The 9,696-nt window shown below is 37.3% G+C and overlaps 2 pseudogenes; one reads left to right on the plus strand and one right to left on the minus strand.

Annotated features, from left to right (window-relative positions):
- Window positions 1-323: 323 nt before the first annotated feature.
- On the plus strand, window positions 324-6,833 carry LOC104099204 (acetyl-CoA-benzylalcohol acetyltransferase-like; annotated as a pseudogene).
- A 462-nt stretch (window positions 6,834-7,295) lies between these two features.
- On the minus strand, window positions 7,296-9,055 carry LOC104099203 (acetyl-CoA-benzylalcohol acetyltransferase-like; annotated as a pseudogene).
- Window positions 9,056-9,696: the final 641 nt, after the last annotated feature.

Here is a 9,696-nt window from a genome sequence, read left to right on the forward strand (position 1 = left end):
TACATGCATAAATTTTAATTATTATACTATGATAAGCAGTTTTTAACATTTGCAGCTAAAAACTTAGATCTGAATTTGAAAGTAGTCCAAAATAAGCCTTTTAACTAAGGAAAAATTGCAAATGATATAAATAAACTTCTGCAATAGTGCATTAGCAGTTCCATGTTTGGTAATGTTATGAAAATTTCCCATTTTTTGAAGACTTTTCAGAATTTTCCGAATATAAATAGGACGTAGCTTCTGACCCAGATATATAAAAATTGTCTTCAACTTTCTACAGTTCTCTCTCTTTTTCTTAATTCCATAATATTTTTACCACATCAAAAATGGGTAGCCTTTGTGTTAATTTGAGTGACCAAATTCAAGTTGAAATCATTTCCAAGAAGCTTATAAAACCATCCTCTCCAACTCCTAATCACCTTCAAAATTTTAAGTTACCTTTCTTTGACCAAATAGCTGAGAAAACACATATGCCTCTTGTTCTTTCTTATCCACATAACCCAATAAATTCTTCCTACCCCCTTAATCATATGGTACAACAACGTGAAGAATCACTTTCTAGGATTTTGACTCACATTTATCCAGTTACTGGTAGATTTTCTGAAAGTAAACGTTCAATCAATTGTCAAGATCAAGGTATAACATTCATAAAAGCCAACGTCAGTTGTCAAATGGATGATTTTCTCCAACAAACACGTACTAATTTCGACCTTCCATTGCATTTTTGGCCACAAGGAATTAAGGATGTTGACGCGACTAATTTGTTCACCATACCACTTATGGTTGTGCAAATTACAATTTTTCAATGTGGTGGATTCGTGTTATCTATGAGTACTGCATGCCAAAATCCATGGGAGCTGAGACGGAAATCAGCCATTGGAGCTCCTTAGGAGCTTCTGTGGAAGAAGAGAAGTGAATGCAGTATATGAAATGAAACCGTCTACTATTCCATTAATTTTCCAATGTATTTATATAACTACTAACTCACACTAATCTACAACTAACTACTAATAATTAAATACAGTTGTCAACCTTTAACTGCCTAACTACTAACCACTAACTACCACGTGCATCACATGCAAAATATACTGATCCTCTTCACTATATACATTGTTATCTCTCAACACTCCCCCTCAAGCTGGAGGGTGTAGGACATTATGAACCCCCAGCTTGCTAAGTAAATGAACATGCTGAACTTGGCCTAAGCCCTTGGTCAGAAGATCTGCAAGTTGTTCTGTAGTATGTACTTACGAAGTCCTCACTACCCCTGCCTTGATTTTGTCTCTAATGAAGTGACAGTCTATATCTATATGTTTCGTTCTCTCGTGGAAGTTGGGGTTAGCTGCAATCTGCATAGCAGACTTATTATCACTAAACACAGTCATTAGACTATATATGCTAACTCCCAGCTCCTTAAACAGTCCATGCAACAAAGTTAATTCTGCCACAGCTGAAGCCATGCTTCTATACTCTGCCTCAGCTGAACTTGTAGAGACTGTTTGTTGTTTCTTTGATTTCCATGAGATCAAGGATTCTCCAAACTTGACTATGTATCATGTCACTGATCTTCTTATATTTGGACATGCTTCCCAATCAGAATCACACCAACATGTCAACTCTTGTGTGATTCATGCCCTCAACCAAATACCTTGTCCTGGTGAACTCTTCAAGTACCTTACTAGCCTTGTTGCAGCATCCCAGTGGGACTTCTTGGGCATTTGCATAAACTGACTCAAGGTCTGAACTGCATAGTTGATGTCAGGCCTTGTGACAGTTACATACATCAGCCTCCTTATCAATCTTTGGTATGAACTGGTGTCCTGTAAGGTTGTATCTCCTGTGATTCCTGTCATTTTATCATACTCTACAGTCGTTAGCTTCAAATTGGACTCTAAAGGTGTCTTGGCTGGTCTTGCTGCAGATAGTCCCATATCAGAGATCAACTCCAGCACATACTTCCTTTGGTTGAGAATCATGAGCTTGACCTTAGCACTTCTATGCCAAGAAAGTACTTCAATTCACCAAGATCTTGCATTTTGAATTTCTGATTCAACACTCTCTTTGATTCATTAATCAACTCAATACTGCTCCCTATGATGAGTAAATCATCAACATACACTAAAACAATCACTATGCCATCAGACTTGTTTAGTGTGAACAATGAATAGTCATGGCTTCTTTGGACAAATCCTGCATCCACCAATGCATTTGTCAACTTTATGTTCCACTGCCTAGATGCTTGCTTTAGTCCATATAAGGACTAGAGCAACCTACACACCCTTGACCCCCCCTGTCTTCTAAACCCCTCAGGCATATCCATATAAACTTCCTCACATAGGTCTCCTTGTAAGAAGGCATTGTACACATCCATTTGCCATAAAGTCCAGCCTTTAGAAACTGCAAGTGCTGTGACTGACCTTACTATCACCATTTTAACAACAGGTGATAAAGTATCATGATAATCAAGGCCTTCCTTTTGACTGTAGCCTTTTGCTATAAGTCTGGACTTGAACCTCTCAACCTCTCCATTGGCTTAGTATTTGATTTTGTACACTATTTTGAGCCTATTGCATTTTTTCCTTTTGGAAGGTCCACCACTTCCCATGGGCCATTCTCTTCCACTGCTTTGATCTCCTGCTTCATTGCCTCTATCCACTTAGTATCTTTTGCAGCATCTCTGTAGTACTTAGGCTCTACTAATGCAGAGAATTTTGCAAGATAGGCTTGATATGTTAGCTTAATGTTATCATAGGATAGGTTATTGGAGATGGGATGTTTACTGGTGCTTTGTTTGGTAGTTATGTAATCCTTCATCCAAACAGGCTGCTTGGAATCTCTTGAAGACTTCCTGGTGACTAGAGCATGAACTCCATCTGATGGAATATGACAAGCATCCAAAGATGTTGATGCCTCATTGAAGTCATCTCCCCCTTCATGCTCCAGAGCAAGGGAAGGAGTTAATTCCAGGTCAAATGAATAAGAATCAAGGGCAGTGGAAGGGGATGAAGTATCATTGATGTTGGAGGTGGCTAGTGAATGGTGTGGTATGTCATGAGATACATGTGGGGAGTTTGGTGTGGTAGGATTTTGTAGTGAGTTTGGTCGTGTGTTATGGGTGGTATCTGGTAGGATTTGTGATAAATCATGAGGTTGGTCAAGAAGTGAGGATTGGTCTAGGTTGGTAATTTTGGATGTAGACTGTTTCTTTGAGTATGCAATGGCAAAAAGAAATTCATCTTCTCTGAAAGTGACATCTCTGCTGACAAACAACTGGTTTGTTTTGAGATCCAGGGGGATATAGCCTTTCTGCAACTCTGAGTATCCCATAAGAGCAGTTGGCTTTGCTCTTTCTGCAAACTTGTCTCCTTTAGGAACTGTAGTTTCAAAACACAGACATCCAAACACCCTTAAGTGATGTAGTGTAGCCTGCCTTTTGAACAATAACTCATAAGGACTTTTATTGCCAATTACAACATAATGAAGCATGTTCATAAGGTAAACTGAAGTCCTGATACACATGCCCCAATATCTGATAGGCACTTTGGATTAAAATCTGAGTGCCCTAGCTATATTCAAGATGTGCCTATGTTTTCTTTCAACCACCCCATTCTGTTGGGGTGTGTGAACACAACTACTTTGATGAAGTATGCCTAAATCCTGAAGTAAAGTGTTGCATTGTAAGTTAAAAAACTCAGTGCCATTGTCTGTCCTAAGAACCTTAACCATGACACCAAACTGTGTTTGTACCATGGACAAGAAAGACTTAATGGCCACAATAGCTTCAGACTTAAGTTGCAACAAATAGATCCATGTATACCTACTGTGATCATCCACAATAGTCAAAAAATAATGTTTGTTGTCAAAAGTAGCAGTTTTTATAGGGGACCCAAAGATCCATATGTACAATATAAAATGGTGCATCAACTAGAATCACTACTGGAAAACATCAATCTAGCTTGCTTTGCCAAAGGGCAAATCATGCACTTATTCAATTGTGAATTATTTACATGATCATGTAACAACTTCATAGTCTTCATCACTGGTGCAGATGGATGGCCAAGCCTGTCATGCCATAAGCTATTGTCTTTTTTATGAACTGTTGCTGTTATTGGATGTTGTGTGCCCTGCTTACCAATGTCTGCATCTTTGTATATATAAAAATCTCCTATTTGCCTACCAATCCCCTTCACCCTGCCATTCCAAAGCTTCTGAAAGACACAGAAGCCAGGGAAACAATTGATGATACTGATAGCAAGTTAAACTTGCAATCAGGGATAACGAACACATTGTTCATAGTTGTGTTGCCAAACAAGGATGCACAGCCAGTATGAGTGATATCTGCCCTATCTCCTGTGGGTAAATGTACTTTACCATTACCAGATATTTGTTGACTATGATCACTATTTATCAGACTTTTCTTAGAAGCCACATGATGAGTAGCTCTAGAATCAACTATCCATTCATCATCACTTGATACCTTAGACATCATACAAATTGCATTACCTGCTACATTGATGTGGTTTTCCTCATTGCCTTGCTCTTTTCCAACATCCTTGCTTAGCAAATTGAGGATCTATTTATATTGTTCTTCAGTAAAATACTAAGCCTTGACTTCAGTTGGTCCTGAGTTTCTATAATGCATCTGTGATGGTTGCATGTCAACATTTTCAGTCACATTGTTGATAGCATTGAAGGGTTGTTTACCATATCCAGTCTGTCCACCATGGTTAATTTGTCTTCCAGGTCCTCCAAAACTAGACTTTAAATTCCTCTTAGACTTAAAATCAGGAGGGTACCCAACCAATTTATAAATATTTTCCTTGTTATGGCCTTTCATATTGCAGTACTCACACTACAAAAAAGGTCTCTTACCTTTATAAGACTGTCAACGAGTCAAATGCATAGCTAAAAGATCTGTGTTTGCAGTGACTGCATTTAGACCAACTAAGTGTTGACTCTCATCTTCAATTATCATAGCATAGGCTTGGTTAATTGTAGGACAGGTTGATTTCAACAGAATCTGTCTCCTAGCTTGGTCATACAAGTCATTTAATCCACTTAGAAACTGTAATAACCTCTGCTGGTGAAAGTGTCGACTGATTCCTTAGATTTTGCACAGTCACAACCAAGAGAAGGTACATGGTATCATATTTAGCCCAGAGGTCCTTCAATTTGGTAAAATATACTGAAACAAAGTTCGTACCTTGTGAGTGATTGGATATTTGATGGTGTACTTAAAAAATTCTCATGCGATTGACCTTGTGAAATTGCTCATTGAGGTCCTTCCACACGATGTAGGAATCTGAGGCATACACGATTCCGCTGAGTAGATCTTCAGAAACTGTGTTGATGATCCATGGAAGGACTGTTGCATTGCATATTTCCCACTGCTCGTGCAACTCATCATCAAACAATTCCTTCTTATAGGTACCTAGAACGAACCCTAGCTTCCTCTTAGCTTGGAGAGCAAGTCTCATCGATCTACTCCACAAACCATAATTTTCCAATCCGGTGAGCTTGATAGGTACAAGCACTGAACCAGGAGTGTCATTCGAGTTCATGAACAGAGGATGCATGTATGTGAGTTTTTCTGCCGCCATAGCAGGAAACAAGCTCGAAGACATTGAGATTTACAGAGTACCTTGGGTAATTAGCTTGGAAAATAGGTAAAATACCAGAATCGGTTGCTCTGATATCATGCTAAAATCCATAGGAGCTGAGACGGAAATCAATCATTGGAGCTCCTTAGGAGCTTCTGTGGAAGAAGTGAAGTGAATGCAGTATATGAAATGAAACCGTCTACTGTTCCATTAATTTTCCAATGTATTTATACAACTACTAACTCACACTAATCTACAACTAACTACTAACAATTAAATACAACTGTCAACCTTTAATTGCCTAACTATTAACCACTAACTACCACGTGCATCACATGTAAAATATACTGCTCCTCTTCATTGTGTACATTGGTATCTCTCAACACTGCTCACCCTGCTATCGATGGATGGATAAGTTTTACGTTCATTTACGAGTGGTCAAAAGTGTGTAAATTAGGAATTCCAGCTGAAAATATTAATTTCATGAGCTTTAATTTGGTTAACATTTTTGGACCAAGAGATATATCCAAGATGTTTAAGCCTTCTGCTATTTTCCTAGACACTAAATTGGTGGCCAAAAGGTTTGTTATAGATGAAGTCTCTTTATTAAAACTCAGAGACAAATTAACAAATTGTAACAATTCAGGTGTTTTAAGTTTTAAACCTTCATGAGTTGAGATGATCACAGCAATTTTATGGAGGGCTTTGCTTCGCGCTTCACAGGCAATATCAGGGAAATGGAAGCCGTCATTAATGTCATTTCCATTGAATTTACGCTGTAAGCTTAAATATCCTGAAGTAAATAACCCTTTGGGGAATTTCATAATTGAAATTCCAATAACATTTGAACCAAAAGTGAGCAATATGGAGTTACAAGACTTCATAATATTGATTAGAGAGACGGTGCAGAAAATTATTAATTATTGTGACGTAGCTTCAGCTAACGATGTTGTTGAAATGATGGCTAATTTATATAACAAAAGTTATGGAGGTCGAGAATGGGGAGCTAACGATGAATTTACGTGCTCGAGTTTGTGCAGATTTCATATGCAAGAAGCAGATTTTGGATGGGGGAATCCAAGTTTAATGCATTTTGGATCAAGACATAATCAAGTGCTTTGGTTGTATTCTACACAATGTGGCACTAGTCTTGCTGTGCAAATGGATCTAAAGGAAAATTACATGGACTTCATTGAACATGACCAAGATTTCCTTGCTTTTATCAAGATTTAGGCTTTTGTTAGAGCTTCTATGAGTGATTTGTTGATCCAAGAGGACGTGAATTTGGTTCTTAATAAAAAAGTTTATTTTCGTCAATTATTTTGTGGGTTACGGTTGAGGGTTAGTAGGCAGTGGAGCGATTTATCTTTCCGTGGGAGAACTTGGTTATAATTTAGAGCACCTTATTTGCTCAACCTTGTGCTTGTGAGTATCATTATTATTACCCTATTACTGTCTTATTCTTCAAATTTATTATTGTTGTTTCTTTTATTTGGGTATCTTTACTACTTTTTCTACTTTTTCTTTTCTTTCTACAGTATTTTCACCACAACTTTTTACTCGTATTTTTTTTCTTCTTTTTTTTAAACCATTTTTGAAAACGCTTTTCTTGAGGGAGGGTCTGTTGAAAACAATTATCTTATGAAATCTTTTTAATATTGTTCGGCCAAAGAGGTATTGAGATGAAAAAAGAAGTGTATAAAATTAAAATAAGTTGTTAGGAGGTTACGAGTATTCCAGTTCTTATTCCAAAAATCAAATCATATATCACGTACAAAGATTAAGATCTCCTGACCAGCTTACAAAGACACCATAGCAGTAGTATATAACTTTGGACCTAAAACCCCTTAGTCTACTAAGAACAAGCTATTGTACTTTGTCGTTTGCACACAAAATAAATAGATAGTACAAAAGGTTTCAATCAAAAAAACCCCAATTTTATTTTTTATTTTTGTTTTTAGGAATTGATATTCGAAATTCAATGCCCCGAACTCTTATAAGAACCCAAAACTTAAAGAAAGACTTGATATCATTGTCACATTCAAATAAGTGCATGTTATTTTCCTTCAAATCCACCTGCACACAAATCCCATTGCCACATTCTGCATCATACAACCAACAATACTGATTATGTCTTGATCCAAAATGCATTAAACATGGTTTTCCCCAACCAAAATCAGCTTCTTGTATAGGAAACCTACACAAACTTGAACTTGTGAACATGTCAACTTCATTATTTCCTCCCCATTCTTGCGCTACGAAACTCTCATTATATATTTTTGCCAGTGCAGAAACTACATCGTCTGGTGAGTTTTTGTCACAAGCAGTAATTGTTTTCATCACAGTATCCCTTATCAATCTTACAAAGTTGTGCAACTCCATGTTGGTGATCTCCTCAGGTACAAATTTTACCGGAGCATCAATTACAAGATTTCCAAAAGATTTTGCTATTTGGGGTAAAGAGATCAGCTTAGTACGTAAGTTTATTGGAATGCCCATTATAGAACGTCTCAAATGCCCGTGTTGTTTCTCTGAAGCGCGGATTAAAGCTCTCCATAAGAGAGCTATGATCATTTCAACTTTTGAGGGCTTAAAGCATAAAGCTCCAGAATCCGTTGATTTTGTTAATTCTTCTCTGAGCCTTGAAATAGAATCTTGGTTGATGTATAACTTCTTGGCAACTAGTTTTGAGTCTATACGATTTTCCTGGGGGACACGAGGCAAGAGAACTTTCGATACATCTCTTGGTGGGAAAATCTTAGCCAAATTAAAGCTCAAAAAGTTGATTTTCTCCGAAGGAATCCCCAATTTGTACACTTTTGACCACTCGTGAACGAAAGTGAAAGTTGTGAAACCATCCATCGCGGTATGTGCATGGCTCATAGATAGAGCCATGCCACCGCAATTGAATTTTGTGACTTGCACAATGCTAATTGGTGTAATGAACAAATTAGTTTCATCAACATCCCAAGTATCTTGAGGCCAACAAGATAAGGCAAGATTGACATCTTTGTGTGCTTTCTCAAGAAAGTCATTGAGCTTACAATTTACCTTGGATTTAACAAATTTACCCTTGATCGACCCAGTAAATCAAGGAGTTATCCTCAGTAAATCTATCAACAACTGGGTAAATATGAGTTAAAATTCTAGATAAAGATTGCTCGAGCTGATCTTCAGTTGTACTATTATTGTTGGTGGTATTGTTGCTAGGAGGATAGAAAAGAACAAGAGGTAAATGTGGCTCATCGGCTATTTGATCAAAGAAAGATAGTTTGAAATTTTGAAAGTGATTTGGAGTTGGTGAAGTTGGTTTTATCAACTTTGTTGACAAGATTTCAACTTCCATGGTTTCCTTTTGGAAAATCATAGTATATAAATGTGGTGATAATGGAAAAAGGGAAAACAAATTAAAGAACCGAAGAAGTTAGAGGTACTTGGATAATATGTCATCAGCATCTCGTGCCTTTCCCTTTATATAGGGAAAGTTATGGTTCTACCAACCCTAGCAGAGCCACGAATTTACGGAAAGGGATTTCAAAAAATAATTAATATGCATGTGAACAATCTTACTTGAAAAAGTAACATAGGTACGCCATTAATTAAAAGTAACATATGTACGCTTTTTACCGGCTTGTGTCGCCCGGTTAAAAAGTCACCAGTATTTAGTGATTACTCCTAATCATACTATTTTGCTATTGTTTAGTTAAAAATCAATGTGTTGGAAAGATATAAACACCACTGAGGTTGGATTGCAGAAACGTTTTCAATGTTCTTTAAATGAAGTGTCTTTTGAGTTTTTTTTTTTTTCCATTTGGTGTCCGTACCCATATTGGAGCCCGATTAAATTCGGATTCGCATCGGAAAGTCCCACATTGAGAGGTAAAGCGCTCCCTAATAAAAGCGACTCCATATCCAGGGATTCGAACCCGAGACCTTTGGTTAAAGATGAACGAGTATTTATCACTCCACCACAATTGTAGTTGGTAGTATCTGTTGAGTTGTATTGTTGGACTTGCATTATTAAGGTCATTTCAAATGACGTGCCGACTTTAGGCTATTATACAACTATAACCACACAAAACCTATCAACGTAACA

Source organism: Nicotiana tomentosiformis, chromosome 12 (assembly GCF_000390325.3).
Source record: "Nicotiana tomentosiformis chromosome 12, ASM39032v3, whole genome shotgun sequence".
Taxonomy (NCBI): domain Eukaryota; kingdom Viridiplantae; phylum Streptophyta; class Magnoliopsida; order Solanales; family Solanaceae; genus Nicotiana; species Nicotiana tomentosiformis.